The sequence below is a fragment of the Nelumbo nucifera genome, chromosome 1 (assembly GCF_055504915.1).
Source record: "Nelumbo nucifera cultivar China Antique chromosome 1, China Antique-T2T, whole genome shotgun sequence".
Lineage (NCBI taxonomy): Eukaryota > Viridiplantae > Streptophyta > Magnoliopsida > Proteales > Nelumbonaceae > Nelumbo > Nelumbo nucifera.
This window is the reverse complement of record NC_142649.1, coordinates 94,030,505-94,046,398: the sequence shown is the minus strand read 5'-3', so window position 1 is coordinate 94,046,398 and position 15,894 is coordinate 94,030,505. Positions and strand designations below refer to the sequence as shown.

Sequence of the window (15,894 nt, the reverse complement as noted above, 5' to 3'; positions counted from 1 at the left end):
ACATCAAGAATTTAGATCTAGAAGGATTCTTCTTAGTTTATTGTTCTTGGATTCATAATAGACCTCCTATGCGAATTGGGCTTCAGCCGCGGATTGGGCCTTCCTATGAATTTGCCCCGACTTCGGGCCCAGATTTGACTTCGATGCAGGCCGAATCTGTGAAATCCCAAAACATGAAAGTTGTGTATTTTTCTCTTATCTTTCCAATGGGTCTTGAATCAGCCCATTCAGAGTTCGGAGACGCGAGTTAGGCCCAGATCACTGAATGATGTTGAAACTGTAAAAAATCATCTGATTTGTCTTTCTTTGCTCTTGATGCCTTCTTTCATGCCCTGAACAGAAATATGAGTCCAATTAGGTGCTAATTCAGTATAAAAGACAAAGTAATTGGGGATAAAAATATGATAAATTCTACTCTCATCAATCCGTAGGGTATCTCTTCGATGACCCATGAGAATAGAAAGTGTTTGTTAGTCGAAATGCCTACTTCTTAGAGGAGGACTACATCTTGAACAATCATCATCAAGAAATTGTTCTTGATGAAGAGAGTTCGAGTAGTGGGAGATAACCCACAGATTCCAAATAATATCCAGCTTAGAATATCTACCCGGGTTTCTAGACCCCCAATATGTTACAACTATGATCAAGAAAGTTACTTTATAGAAAATACGAACAACGATGAAGATCACGTGACTTATATGGAAGGTATGTTAGATATAGACTCTCTAAAGTGGGTAGATGCCATGAAAGTCGAAATGGACTTGATGAAAACCAACGGAGTCTGGACTCTCATAGACTCACCCCCTGGGGTGAAAGCAATCGGTTGTAAGTGGATCTACAAGAGGAAGAAGGGCCCTGATGGAAATGGTTGAGACCTATAAATATCGGTTTGTAGTGAAATGTTACACTTAGAAAGAAGGAGTTGATTATGAGGAGACGTTCTTACCTGTGGCTATGCTTCCAAAAGTTGAAATATCCAATTTGACTCAATAATCAAACAATTTGATTTTGAGCAGAATCCGGATCAATCCTGTGTTTATAGAAAGATAGTGGGAGATAAGGTTATATTTATAATTCTGTATGTAGACGATATTCTTCTCATTGGTAATGGTGTAGGAATGTTGACTACGGTGAAGGTATAGGTTTCGTAGAAATTCTCTATGAAAGATCTTGGAGAAGACTCTTATATCTTAGGACTTTGACTCTATAGAGATAGATCATGGAGAATAAATTTTCTTTAGGTAACCTCGGTGAATTTTCTCCTCGATCTTGTCCTTGAGGTTACGGTAGTTCTCAATATCGTGCCCAATATCCCAGTGGAAGTAACTGTACTTGTTGGGATTCCAATTGGCGGGATCTCCCCACATCTGAGGTGGCCGTCTAACATACTCAACTGACTTAATCTTCATGAGCATCTCCCCTCTCTTTTTATTCAATGCAATATAGTTCCAGTTCTGAACGGGAGGGGTGCGAGAATGCCGACTTGATGATCTACTACTTCGTTACGGGGACCTGCTTCTTCTGTGAGGCGACTTGCTTCGTCGGTTGCGGGGGTACCTGTTGTGCCATGGCTACCTGCTCTTCTTCCTCTATTTGCTGCTTCCCTATTCGTCTTCTAACCTCTTTCATTTTCCACTTAGCTCTAACCGAGATCCGAGCACTTCCTCAACCTTTGTGAACTTGGTTGCTTGATTTAGGAACTCCTCCATGGTGGCTGAAGGGTTCAACTCGACCTCTCAATGCAAGTCAAGGTGTCAAATGTTGTTAACTACCATGGTGAGTTGGATGGTTGGGTCGAGGCTTAGGATCTATAACTACTCTAGGTTGAACCACTTGATGTAATCCTGGAGCTTCTCATCAGGTCGCTAGACCACATTCAGGAGGCAGGTCGTTGACTTTAGACACCACTTGCTCGTCGCAAAGTGGGTGGTAAAGAGATCGACAAACTGGCTCCAACTCTTAATTGAGCCAATAGTTAGTCCCGAGTACCACATCCGAGTTGTGCCTTAGAAGATAGTCGGGAATGCCACGTACAGGCTCGCATCATTGGCCCTGTGGAACTGCATCAAGGCCTGGAAGTTGTCGAGGTGGTCGATCGAGTCAGTTGTTCCGTCATAGGACTCCAGGCTTGGGGCCTTGAAATCCTTAGGCCATGGGGCCGTGAGGATCTCAGCAGCCAATGGTGAGGTGAGGGTCACCGGTTGTGCTGACGAGGTGGTGATCTGGCTTGCCTCCTTTTCATCTTCCTTCTTTGCCTTCTCCTTGTCCTTTGGGGTGAAGCAACTCTTTCCAGTGACGTAGAGAGATAGTCTGCAATGCCTCCTTCTGGACCCCTCGGTGGAAGTGGTCATTTTATTTCCATCCGAAGAAATCACTCAACTGGTTTCCTCCTACTAGACGTAGGTCGGGTCTCGGGCTTCTGAGGTATGGGTCCTCACTTGATTGCAGTCGTCGTGGTGGCAAGGATGACCCAACACTTTTTCTTGGTTTTGGTGAAGGTTGCCTTTCTACAAATTCACATTTAGGTTAGTGGTGACCTAGTTCTATTGTTGTTGTTGTATCTACACTCTATGTGCAAGTTGTGGCTGCACCCTAGCCATTTCGCAAAGTGACCTAGACCTGTTCATGGGTTGGGCCAGGCTTTGCCTCTTTATCAACAAAAAATGCACAAGCCGGAGCCGGAGCCCGACCCGTATATAAAGCTCGAAGCCCGAGTTGTACACAAAATGTCTTATTAATTAAATTCTATTAATAATTTAAGAAACATATATTTATTATATAACATAAATTCTTTTTTATTATATGTAATAGTATGGGCGGGTTTGGGCCCGGGCTGGGCTTATTTGAGAAAGCTCGAGCCCAAGTTTGCGGGCCCGAAGTTTTGTCCAAGCCCGAAAGGTAACGGGCTAGGCCGGGCCGGGCCGGGCCGGGTCGTCGGGCTACCCGACCCATGAATAGGTCTAAAGCGACCTTTCCATTGATGCATTCGCAAGTCCATCCCGCGGATGTATTGCTCCCGCTTGTTGAACTGGCGGCTGCCAATCCTAGTGGAAATGACATAAGGCTCAAGCAACAGGAGAAGTGCGTTCATGGTGAGCAGTGGGAGGTTCAGGCCTTGGTTGGCCAAGATGCCAAGCATAGTCAAGGGCACGGTGAACAGCTCAATGGTAATAGAGGGGACCTCAACATGCATCGTGGGTTGGTCTTACCCCCTGTGGTCCACGCATGCTCAATGGTCGACGCATGCATTGTTGTTGGTGTTATTAACGGGGTTGTTACTTGAAGATGCCATTGAGTTTAGGATTTTAGCAGACAGGTGAGAACTCGACTTTTGTGTAATGTGTTCCCACAGACGGCATAAATTGATGGTGTGCAATCTGGTGCTCCCTACTGACAAACAGCTCAGACGCCGAACTAGGTAGGTCACTTGGTTATTTGTAAGAAAAAAGTGATCAGAGTGTTCGGGTTACTTTACTCGGAGTGGGCGCTCCGAGCTAAGTTAGTGAACTGGAGTTTGATAGCAAGAAAGCTAGAGAGATAGAGTGTGTGAGAGCTAAATCGCATGTACCTTTCCTAGTTGTTGGGATACCTTTATATAGGCAAGTTGTCATGATCCTCACGAAGTGTTTGCGAGATCACTGGCCTGTCTGATTTGGAGGTGGTTTCATGCTCAAAGGGGGACTCCGCATAAGTTGGTAATGCTTATTTGGTCACGTCTAAAGCAAGCAGAGCGGGAATTGCTTTATCATCATGGCGTCGTGATCCTGGGGGAGTCGGAGACGATAACCTGCTTAAGGAGGATGTCGCCTTGCACGTTGAACAAATCTCTAGCTGAATTTGAGTCAGGTTGGTGGAAGCAGATCACCTCTTATGCTGACTTGGTATCTTGTCGTGTCGTTCATAGCTCGACTTGCTGAGGTGGGGCCGAGGTCATCAAGGTGGATGTGAGGTGTCCGAAACGCTCCCAAGGTCTGCTTATGTGGTGTTGAGAAGTCACTTGGCTGTTATAAGATGCCACATGTCATCACGTCACTAGAGGGCCCCTCATTAGTTCTCATTCCATTTCTCTTTTTCACAAATTGCATGGCTCTAGATCCAAAAGTTTCTATGCTCTAATCTTGACTAATAACTTCATTTAAATTGGGATCAAGGCAACCAAGTCAATTCAAACCTAAAAGGTCTTGGACCCTTAACCATGGGGGTATCAATTTGAAGAACAAGTGGAGTGTGGTCCGAAGCTAAGGTTTTGTAATAGAGTTAGGGAATATTTCCCTCCAAGCTTCATTGACAAGGGCCCAATTAATTCTTTACCAAGTGGTCTTTTAACCAATTCTACACTTAGTTTTGCTCATTTTTGTTAGGAGGGGCATAAACGAAAGTGCTATACCACGATTTTTTCGTAGAAATTTCAATCATATAGATATGTAGAAACAAGGTTTTTAAAATCGACTCGGAGAACGAATTGGTCAGGGGTCCGATTTCCGAGTTAAACGGTCGACCCACTCTGACAAAAAAAATTAAAAAATTAATAAACGATCAAAACAATTAAATGGTTCGAACGATTCAACTGCTTGGATCAACAGTTTGTTGACCAAATCAATGTTTTTGACAAAAATCCAGTTTTAGGGAAAATCGGAACCAGTTCCCAATTTTTTCGGTCCGACCTTCCGGTCAAAGACCTTCCTAAAACCCAATAAATCAACAAGCAAAATATCATCAAAAAACAAAAATCTGGCTATCTTTTTTGCACGCTCAGGATTGACTTAGTTTCCATTAAAACTAAAGTCATGGTTGGGATTGACATGATATGGTTGGTCCAATTCGGACTAACTTAAGAATGATTTTTTATTTTAAAGGAATATTGATTGGCGAAAAGAATCTCTTGAGAAAAGTCATAGAATTTGGGTTATCCATTTTTTTGATGAGAAAGAATTAGGATTTTCCTCGTGAATTTTTTATATATTGAAATTCACCAACTTTTTTGTTGCATTTAGTTATTTTTTATTATTCTAGTCTCCTTTTTTTTTTGTTGCTCCATAAATCTATATTACCCCTATACTTGGTTAGCACTAGCAGCTAAAATTTGATCATTCGGCTCAGTTTGGAAGGAGTGCTGGAGTGCAAAATCTTGTATTTTGTATTATTTTATATGTATTTACACTTGTACATATTTGTATTTACACTGTACATATTTGTATTCGTACTCCTTCCAAACTGAAGCTTCTCGTTGGCACTGATCTCATAACCCAGATTAATAGGGAAATCTCAGAGGGAAGATTGTTCCTGTAATAGTATTACCAAAATTAGTACTGTTGAGCAAGAATTTGTTCAGTGCACCAGGAGCGGTTGCTCAGAATTTAAGCAGCAGCGTTCTACTGAGAGTCTAGTCACCAAAGACTGGCAATACAGAATTTGGTAATCAGCTAATTTGTTCTAAGGCCAAGAAGCCACTGATTCAAGCGAGGCTACAAATGACATTATGTGCCGAGTAAAAGAAAATATGTTGTTACAGAGAATAATTAGATGAAAATAGTGAAATACAAAGAGGTGTGACAACCAAAACCAATATATTGTAGTTGGGGTATTTATTCAAGGGATTGTAATAACAAAGAAAGGAATTGCCTTCTCCGGAGTTTTAAGTATCCGTTACTATAATATCTTTATAGTGACGGAAAATCTCTGTCACTAAATAATATATTTTAGTGACGGAATGTTAAATTCGTCACTATAGAAGTATTTATAGTGACGGACATCACTATACATCAGTCACTAAAACCCATTTTTCTTGTAGTGGACGCAGCTTTGATTTCATCCACAGGGTACCAGTACCTGTTGAAAAACCATAGAGAATTACGGTGCCAGATATAATAAGCATGTGTCCGGTTTTTTATATCGAAGATGGCATGACCAAAACTGGCCTCACGGTATGCTGAATACTCTGGTTGTGGTTCCGACATGCTGGAAAATCAACAAAAAGCAGAAATAAGCATGCAGTGGTGCACACACACACACAGAGTACACTTGCCATTTGTAATGTTGTATGCAATGTTTGATATACGTTCCTGCAACATAAATGCATGTTATGTGTTAATCTACAGTATGATTCATCAAACCATTCTCCTCTATTCCTGATAAAAGGAAAACTTGTAGCAAGAGATAGCCAATGTATGTACAACCGAAGAACCAGTGGTGCTAAGTTTCAGTAGCTATTGCAATTACCCAATCTATAGAACATTGAAAGGTATTGGCTCCAAGTCACCTAAATAAAGTTTACAAATTTGAACTTGTTCAGTATGTTCATACAGAAGAAGCCATGGTTAGTGACAAATTTTAATCATGTCTGCTAATCGGCATGGGTTAAAAAAGTCGTTCATACACAAAAATACTTTTGTTTTATCCACTAGAAAGGAAGACTTTCAATGTTTGATATACGTTCCTGCAACATAAATGCATGTTATGTGTTAATCTACAGTATGATTCATCAAACCATTCTCCTCTATTCCTGATAAAAGGAAAACTTGTAGCAAGAGATAGCCAATGTATGTACAACCGAAGAACCAGTGGTGCTAAGTTTCAGTAGCTATTGCAATTACCCAATCTATAGAACATTGAAAGGTATTGGCTCCAAGTCACCTAAATAAAGTTTACAAATTTGAACTTGTTCAGTATGTTCATACAGAAGAAGCCATGGTTAGTGACAAATTTTAATCATGTCTGCTAATCGGCATGGGTTAAAAAAGTCGTTCATACACAAAAATACTTTTGTTTTATCCACTAGAAAGGAAGACTTTCAATGTTTGATATACGTTCCTGCAACATAAATGCATGTTATGTGTTAATCTACAGTATGATTCATCAAACCATTCTCCTCTATTCCTGATAAAAGGAAAACTTGTAGCAAGAGATAGCCAATGTATGTACAACCGAAGAACCAGTGGTGCTAAGTTTCAGTAGCTATTGCAATTACCCAATCTATAGAACATTGAAAGGTATTGGCTCCAAGTCACCTAAATAAAGTTTACAAATTTGAACTTGTTCAGTATGTTCATACAGAAGAAGCCATGGTTAGTGACAAATTTTAATCATGTCTGCTAATCGGCATGGGTTAAAAAAGTCGTTCATACACAAAAATACTTTTGTTTTATCCACTAGAAAGGAAGACTTTCAATTGTATTTAGGATCTAGATAATGGCTATGCGGGATTTAGAAGAAACCAAATATAGAGAGAAGTACATAGGCATAAGAATCCAAGATAGCTCAAAACTAATAGCACATCAGACCAGAAAGCTCATATTATGATTTCAATTTCCAAGATCGCCCAGGAAAATTGACTACTATCATGAAAAAGACATGGATAAGGCAGATACTAGTTAACAATAAGGAGCTGACAAGTTGAAATATATACAGATCAGTGTGAGAGAGAGTGTGAACTTAAAGATCATTCATAGGCATGGACATGACCAGAAGATACAACATCAACTTTGTATTGTACAAACCATGGCTCAAACACTACTCTCATGGTTTCCCCTTCCATATAGTGAAAGGTCATAGCTGTTATACCATGGTGAATACATAAGAACAATTAAGCAGGGCGTCTCACTCCTATTTACTTTGGGAAGCTCCTATGTAAGCCATTGATATTGAGGAGTAAATTTTCCTGAAAGTGGAGGGCTAGGCCTCATTAGGAAATATCTCCATACAAAGCACATCCAACCAAAGCTAATCACTACTTTTTTTCAGGACTTCTTATCCAGGATATTGCTTGGACAGTGCCAAAGCAACATAAAGAAACTTGTGCTCTGTTGCAAATATTTCTTTAGCATGCTATTCATATTAATCAAATTCTAGTAGTGAACATATTTTATCCTTACCATATGCCGAATATGAAGATAGGACAATAATGTATGCTGAAGCATGCTTAATTGAGTACCAAAGTGGAGCAGTACTTTGTGATGCTCTCTCTATATGGCACATGAAAGCGGTGTGTAAAGGGCTTAAAAGGTACTGCTTCACCCTGCAACCAAGCCACCACCATTTTCTTAGTTTAAACTGTTCAAGTCCCATGAAATTAAAGTTACACTACATCCAAAATTAGCCCAAATTGCAAATTAGCTCATACGTACATAAAGAACGGGCAGAATGATGCAAGGATTATAGAGTTTTGTGGTCAGTAATATAGATTCCGAAGTTCTCACTCTCCCCAGGGAAAAATGCTCGTGCATAAGCATGATTCTATATTATTGCTTAGTTCTATTAGAGAAATGATCACGTGTGCTAATAAGATGTAAGGTAAATAAGCCTTTCAACTAGAGATGAGGTGAAAAGATGGTTTCAAAGAAAAGAAACGTTCCCTCATCTCATAATTAATTGGTTTACAGAAGTTTCAATACACCCCCTATGTAATATTGGTTGACCACTTTGCAAATAAATAAAAATCCAATTGGTTTTGTAATTGTGAAACTTTAATTGATTTAACCTAGTCAATCTCAGAATTGAGATCCTAATAGAATGTATTGATCAAATCACCTTGAATGGTACAGCAGCCTTGATAACCTAATTTAATAAAACTCAGAGCAGAAAAGTTTCATTTCCTTTTTTGACTGATCCAGAGCAGATAAATATTAAGGTAATATCATAGAAATTGAGTTCCTTAAGCATCCTTATTTACTGAAAGAAATAAAAGAAATTATTTAGACAAATGAATTTGACCTCTTATTTTATGGCCATCTAGGTCTCAGCTGTGATTCAGGACTTTGCCACATATGTATTTCTCATTTAATTTCTTTACATGATTATCAAATCTACTACTACATTACATTAACATTAGAACAGAAGAAGTGCTCTAATCTAAATCTAGATCTTAGGAGATAATATTTGTTAACCATACTCATTTTTTGCAATGATTTAGATATACTTAAAGTACTTACAATTTCAGTATCAAAATCAATGTCATGATTCCTTGTAGTCCTTATCCAAGGTTGATAAGCAGCACTTCTCTCAACAAACCTGCCCCATGTATCCCATCTGACATTGTCATGAAATGGACACATATCAGCATAAGAGAGATCACCAACAAACAATACTGTTTGCCCTTTCATTTGGGTTAGATTCATAATGAGTCAATGTCCTATTTGAACCAAAAGTCTGACCAAGATCCCCCACACAAAAGATACCTGAAGTTAAGAAGATATGAAAAATGCTAAAGATGCAAAATCAGAGAGCAGGATGGGGTGAGAGTGTATGTTTGGGGAATGTTCTTACAAATATAACCAAACAAGATGCTATGCAAGTATAAGCAAATAAATCACCAAAAATAATCATGTTTTTTTGATAATCAACAGAAAATAATTTCATACCAACAACCCTACATCCCAAAAAACTGAACAGTAGGGAAAGAAGAGATAATACAATTATAAAGAAATATCAGTAACAGATATTACAACGAAAATCTCATGCCTGGTGTTCCCCAAACTAAGTATTCCCTAATGACCCCTGACTTACCTAATGCATCTACCAAAGCATTTGTAAACTGCGGAATGAACCGTTTGATTTGCCTTCTAAAGTCTGCACTTGTCTGATCGAAGTTCTACATCTGCAGGATATTTCCTCCTATATCTCAACCAGCTTAATATGACTTGGCAATCTCCTTCAACTATGATTTTTGTCCACCCAAGTGAAATCACAAGCTAGTTTCAACCCTTGTAATAGTGCCAATATTTCAGCCTTCAAGGAGATACCAAAACTAATTGGACCTGAATAGCTAAGAAGGCTTTTACAACCATGATCTCAACTATCCCTCCAATGGCCATTGCTCCTGGCAATTGAAGTTTAGCTTTAATTCCCTTCTCCATGAGCTCCCCCCTCCTCTTGTCTGCTTGGAGCCCTAGGTCGAAATGCTGCCACTATTTTCCAACCTCTCTTAATATTGGTATCGGTAGTGATTCCTTTGAACTCCTCACATGCCAATGCCCAATGAACAATTTTCTCCATTACAAATCAATAGAGCTAATGTCAAATTCATCTTTTAAGATCCTTGTATTCCTTTCCCCCCAATGCCCCATAAGATGACAGCTCTAGTGCAGTGCCATGATATTTTCTGTCTCTGTGTGTGATATCAAATCAACAAAAATAATCATAGATAACCAATCCTACATTACAGATCAATTCCTGCAGTTCAATTTTCTATTTTAATTTGTTGGGGTGTTATTTTCTGTTGGACTGGTTGTTGTTTCTTGTTTGATTGATTTAATGAATTTTCTTTACCCAAAAAACAAATGTTTTCTCAAACTAAACCAACATGGTTAAAAGAGAGGCGGAAAAAAGTGAAGCAAAGTGCTACCTATAAGACCAAAAGTATATGGAACATCTGGGCCAACTTTTGGAGGAGATCTGAACCAGAACTGCCGCATGGTACCTGTGCTTCCTACGAATTGAGGAACATCGGACCAGTGATTCATACGAGACAAGAAGATAGAAATGGTTAATGAAACACCCACCTTCAAGTAGTTAATTGTGCAATGATGGATATATCCTGAAGTGTAATTGTAGAATTTGTAGGTCAAAACCTCGCCCTTTGCAAGGTACTTGTGCTTGCCATTTTCACTCCAGTAAAGCACGGTGCTTGAGCCAGGTTCATCTTGACTGACCCAAGAGATAATCACTCGGGGTACAAGTCGGGCGGGTTGGTCCGGGTTTATAATCAACCCAGGCCCGACTCTAAAATTTGGGCTTAACTTCGAGCTCGATGTCAAGTCTGATTTTCTCAATCCGAGTCCAGCATGCCCTGTAATTTGATGCATTTGGGTTGGGCTCAGGTTAGTAATCTACTCTAAAATCATATATATATATATAAATATATTTATACAAATATATGTACATATGTTGATGTATGCATGTAAATATATATGCAAAATATCTAATATAAATGATATATATACAAATATGTATATATATATATATATATGTGTGTACAAATGTATAGAAATAGGCCGGATTTGGGTTACCTAAGGACTAAGCCCGAGCCTGACCTGAAAAATTAAAAAAACTTTCTTGGGCTCGAGCCCAGCCCATGTAAAATTTCGAATTGGGCCAATTCGAGCTCGGGCTGGGCCCATCCAAGTTACACCCCTATCACTCCCTTCCCCTCATGATCTCCTTGAGTTATGTGAACCTTTGAAACGCATAACACTATATATATGAAATGATGCACGTAAAGAACCTTTAAATGTAAAACCAACAAGTAAAAGCCAATGTTAAATAAAAATCAATATGTAAAACTCAATGGAAGATGGATGTGTAGAAACAAAATGTAAAACCTAAAATCAACATATAAATTCTAATGGGAGATGCATGTGTAAAAACTCAATCTCACCTTATTGAACCACTATTTTTCTTTAATTCTCAAGTAAAAACCAATGTGCGATATTCATTAGTATTTACTAATTACAAAAGTGTCACTATTTATTTCCTTAAATTTTTTATTAATTACAAAAGTGTTATTTATTTATCTCCTTGAATTTTCTATTAAGCATAAAAGTGCCATCAAAAGCAATCATTGTCTCTTTTTTAGTTATGCATATGGCATTAAATTTTCATATAAATAAAAGAGTGCTATCAACGTGTAATTACAGTATTGCCACAAAATTGTTATTATTCTCTTTATACTTTTCATTTATTACCCCTCTCTCTAGGGCTATCAATGGTTCGGGTTGGACCTGGTGCGCCTAAACCAATTGGGTCAATTCGGATTTGGTTCTTGATATATTGTTCTAATTCTTATCGGGTCATAGCCTATTCCACCCATTCATGAATTATAGATATATTATTTATATTGCATTTTTATAAATTTGTTATATTATTTATTTTTTTTATAAAAAGCATGTATATATGATGAAAATAGTTGAAAAGATACTTGTAGTTTTGTTTTTCTTTACTTAAATTGTTATATTTTAATTTTATTAATCAAATCGGATTGGATCAAATTTGAAAGTCTGACTTCCTCATCGGATTCAAATTCCGACCCATGTTTTGTCATATCTAATCATATCTTCGGATTGAATCTACAATTAATAGTATTGGATCGTATTCGGATATACCCCTTATTCGAATCCGATCTGATCCATCTACATCCCTGGTCAATGGGTCGGGTTGAACTTGATGGGCCCAAACCGATTGGGTCAGATCGGTTTCGGTTCATGATATTGTTCCAATTCTTATCGGGTCGGAGCCGGTTGCACCCAGTCACGAATTAATTTGGAGTCATGTCTAAAATTATATATATTGAATTGGAAATTTACGAGTCTAATGTGAGCTCGGGCTGGGCTACAGTATTGGGCCAAAGCTTGAGCTAAAAATTTGTAGGGTCAAGCGCAGACCAAATGTAAAGACAAAACTTAGGACCGAGGCTAGAATTTTTGGTTCAAGCTAGACCTTTTCATCTACACCTCTTACATCTCAAGTGAAACCCATGGAATGAAAGCAAACTAATATTTTAAAACATTTCCTCTTCTCTCAATCTCTCTCTCCAAGAATTTCACAACTTTCTCCCATCTCTCCCCCAATTCCCCCAACTCCTCTAATAATATACACTTGTTAAAATGTCTTAGTTAAATGTATTTTTTAAGATTTTATTAAATATTGTAAAGCTATTATTTGTAATTGTAAAATTGTTTGTTTTAAAATTTGAGTAATTAATGTAATTTAAGTATTTAATTATATTAACTAAATCAATAATTAATTGATTTATCATAATTAATTAATTAAGTTAAATTAACTAATTAAAGAACATTAAATTAATTTGATTCATTTATTCAATTAATTAACATTAAATCTGCCTAAGAATAAAATTATTAAATGTGTTGTTGTATTGTTATCAGCCCCTGCGTTGCGTGGGCACTCCGCTAGTAATCACAATAAATAAAACAAAGACAACGATTTTAAGTGGGAATCATCAAAGAAGCCAAAAATGCATATTTATACCTATATTTTCTTGACGCCACCTATTTATACCTATCTGACTATCTATCTTTTATACTATATATATTTCTTTCCATATTAAAAGGGGATCCCTGCCTGGATTGCGGTGCATTACATTTTGATCATATAATATTAATTTATATATAGTTGTGCCAAATTTAAATTCATGTGTTTTTTTTAGTTTTTAGGGTTGGTTTAAATGTTGTTTAACCCATAGTTCGGATGTATGGAATATTTCATACTCATAAATTTTTAACTCATGGGCAGATGTTCGAGATGCAAGGCTGAAATGCACTATAAGGTCAGAGTGAGGCGCGCTGTGTCAGGAGCAGGTCTCATCTCAGCATTATGTGAATTTTGAATTTACATACTGTATATCACATATGGAGTAATATTTGCTTGCACACACACACATATACTACAGTGTTTGAATTGTTAGTTACAAAAATAAATAGAAATCATATTGTTTGAAAACAGATTATTTTTTAAAACAACAACATGAGAAACATGTTCTTGATTGTGTATGTGTTTTTTACTTTTATGGTTTTCAACACTGAAACTAAAAATATGTTCTTGAATTTTGTTAGAAACATTTTTTCATTTGAATATTTAATATGATGATCCATAAATCATATCATTTTTGTTTAGGTTATGGTTGAGTTGGCTTCGAACGCCACGTAGTCACCCTATCTCTTTGGCTACGTCAGCGCTGCATCACTTCCGCGGCCCAGCCTATCTTTTCAACCACATCGACACCATGTCATGTGGATAAGCACGACCAAGACAGGAGAGCGGATGGAGACGACTCTGCTGGGATTAGGTCTTATCTCGAAAACCTCGGCGGTTAATCTCATTCCGACAATCTCGGAAGCCTCATCCGACCAAGACATGAATCATTAACTATAAAAAGGTACCTCCTACTCAAGGTAAGGGATCCGAGTTTTGACTCTCATACTGTTACTCTGCCCGGACAAGCACCGTTCTCTAACTGTTCAGCCTGACTGTCCACTACTTTCTACTGACTTGAGCGTCAGAGTATCTACACAGGGATAACTCCTCAGGCCTTTGACTTTTTCTTGGTTTCAGATCTCATTGCGCGACTTCATCCTTCCACCTTGGCTCCGCCTAATTGGTAAGGATTATTTAACAATGAACTCAGTTTTTACACTACCTAGGATCGAATAAGATTAGTTTCTATACTAGAAGATTTGTTTTTGCTTTAAAAAATAATATTCTGTTATTGATTCAAAAAATTGAAACAAGATCAACTTGTTTTTCCGTTGAAAACAAACACAAACTTCAAAACATGTTTTGTTTTTTTGACTGATGTGGCAATTCCAAAAACAAATGAAAATAAAAAGATTCATATATTGTACAACGCTCCATAAATAAGTCAATGAATTTAAAAGATCATTGATAGATGGTTTCTTTCCTACAATGAAAAACATTATAATTTTTCTATAACATTGTCAAAAAAAATGGAAGAATCATCTCTTCCAACTTAAGCCAACTATTTTGGAGCCATGGTGGTGGTCACATCGTTCCTACTTGCTCTACGTGCCCATAGGTTTAGACATGGATATAATATGCTCCATATTAGGCATATCCCACGTGTCAATATTTGAAGCCTTGAAATAAATCATTAGCTTAAAAGAAAAAATATTAAACAAACCACAAAGGGTTACTTGGATCAAACAGGATTATTGTTGCATGCCAACAAAAGTGTGTTCATGTGGAATCCATGGTTCCACACCCACACGTGTGTAGAATATTGTCCCGTTCTCTTGTGATTGATCATGTAGTTAGGGTTGCACATTTATATTCGTGCAACTTGTATATATATATATATATATGGGCCCATATATACGAAACACTAGTTAACATGCCAAGAATTCGAAGCAATCAATTCACCTTTGGATCACCACAAAGGATTTCTCATATACGGCAAGCTCCCGAGACCCCTCACAAAAGAGCAATCATTTGCAATAGATTCGAGGCATTACATCAATCGATTTTTAATTTGTATTTGCATTTTACTGAATCATGCGCGACACACGGTTACAGAAAATGTTTTCTTATCACAAAGAAGGGTCAAACCACAAACCAAACCAATGAGATAAACAAGTTTCAATAGATGTTATAGGATAAAAAGAAAAAGAAAAAACACCTGTTGAGGTGAATTATAACCAGGAAGAACACGAAAGACATCACTCACTAGTGAGTGGCAGCATAGGTTCCTCCATTGCACAACAGAGCTGCGTTCAAGATCAAACCCACAAGAAGCACAACCTCTGCCCCTCCCAGCTGCAGACCCATCTTGGCACCTTAAAGCATGAGTGCCCCACTAAGTAATACAGTCTATTTATAAATCGTCTAACCAGATTTTTCTACGAATTTTCATCCTCGATACGCATATTTACTGATTAAAACAATATTAAAAATCATCATACACAGATGTATATACATCTATATATAAATATGTTAAATTACAAATCGTACTAGGACCGTGAGACAAAAAAACCCCTTCCTTAGCCTTCCTCTTACTACCCTTCTACCCTTGTAATAACTATTATTGGGACCAGAAAAATACTACTCATCTTCCCTCCCATCACACACATAATTATTGGCTCGAAAAACCAATCTATCATCCAAATCATTATATATACTGTGTAGCCATTGCCATTGAAGAGCAGGGACTTACGCCAGATGGTGAGACGAGCCGGGCAAGCCTCTGCACATGCCGACGCAACAATTCCTGGTTTCAACTCCTGATCATGCACCGACTTGATGAAACGTTTGTCTTGGGCTAGAATTGATATCTCCATTGCTGTTCGGATATCAGCAGATACAGTAGAGAAAGACGACGATGTAGCCATTGCCATTGAAGAGTAGGGACTTACGCCAGATGGTGAGGCGAGC

The 15,894-nt window shown here is 37.9% G+C and overlaps 1 pseudogene across 1 annotated transcript; it reads right to left on the bottom strand.

Annotated features, from left to right (window-relative positions):
• Window positions 1-6,103: 6,103 nt before the first annotated feature.
• LOC104605520 (purple acid phosphatase-like) lies at window positions 6,104-10,728 on the bottom strand (annotated as a pseudogene). Its single transcript, XR_016076778.1, has 3 exons — window positions 10,340-10,728; window positions 8,928-9,173; window positions 6,104-8,014 (listed from the first exon to the last, which is right to left on the bottom strand). The product of XR_016076778.1 is annotated as a purple acid phosphatase-like (transcript).
• Between the last annotated feature and the right edge of the window lie 5,166 nt (window positions 10,729-15,894).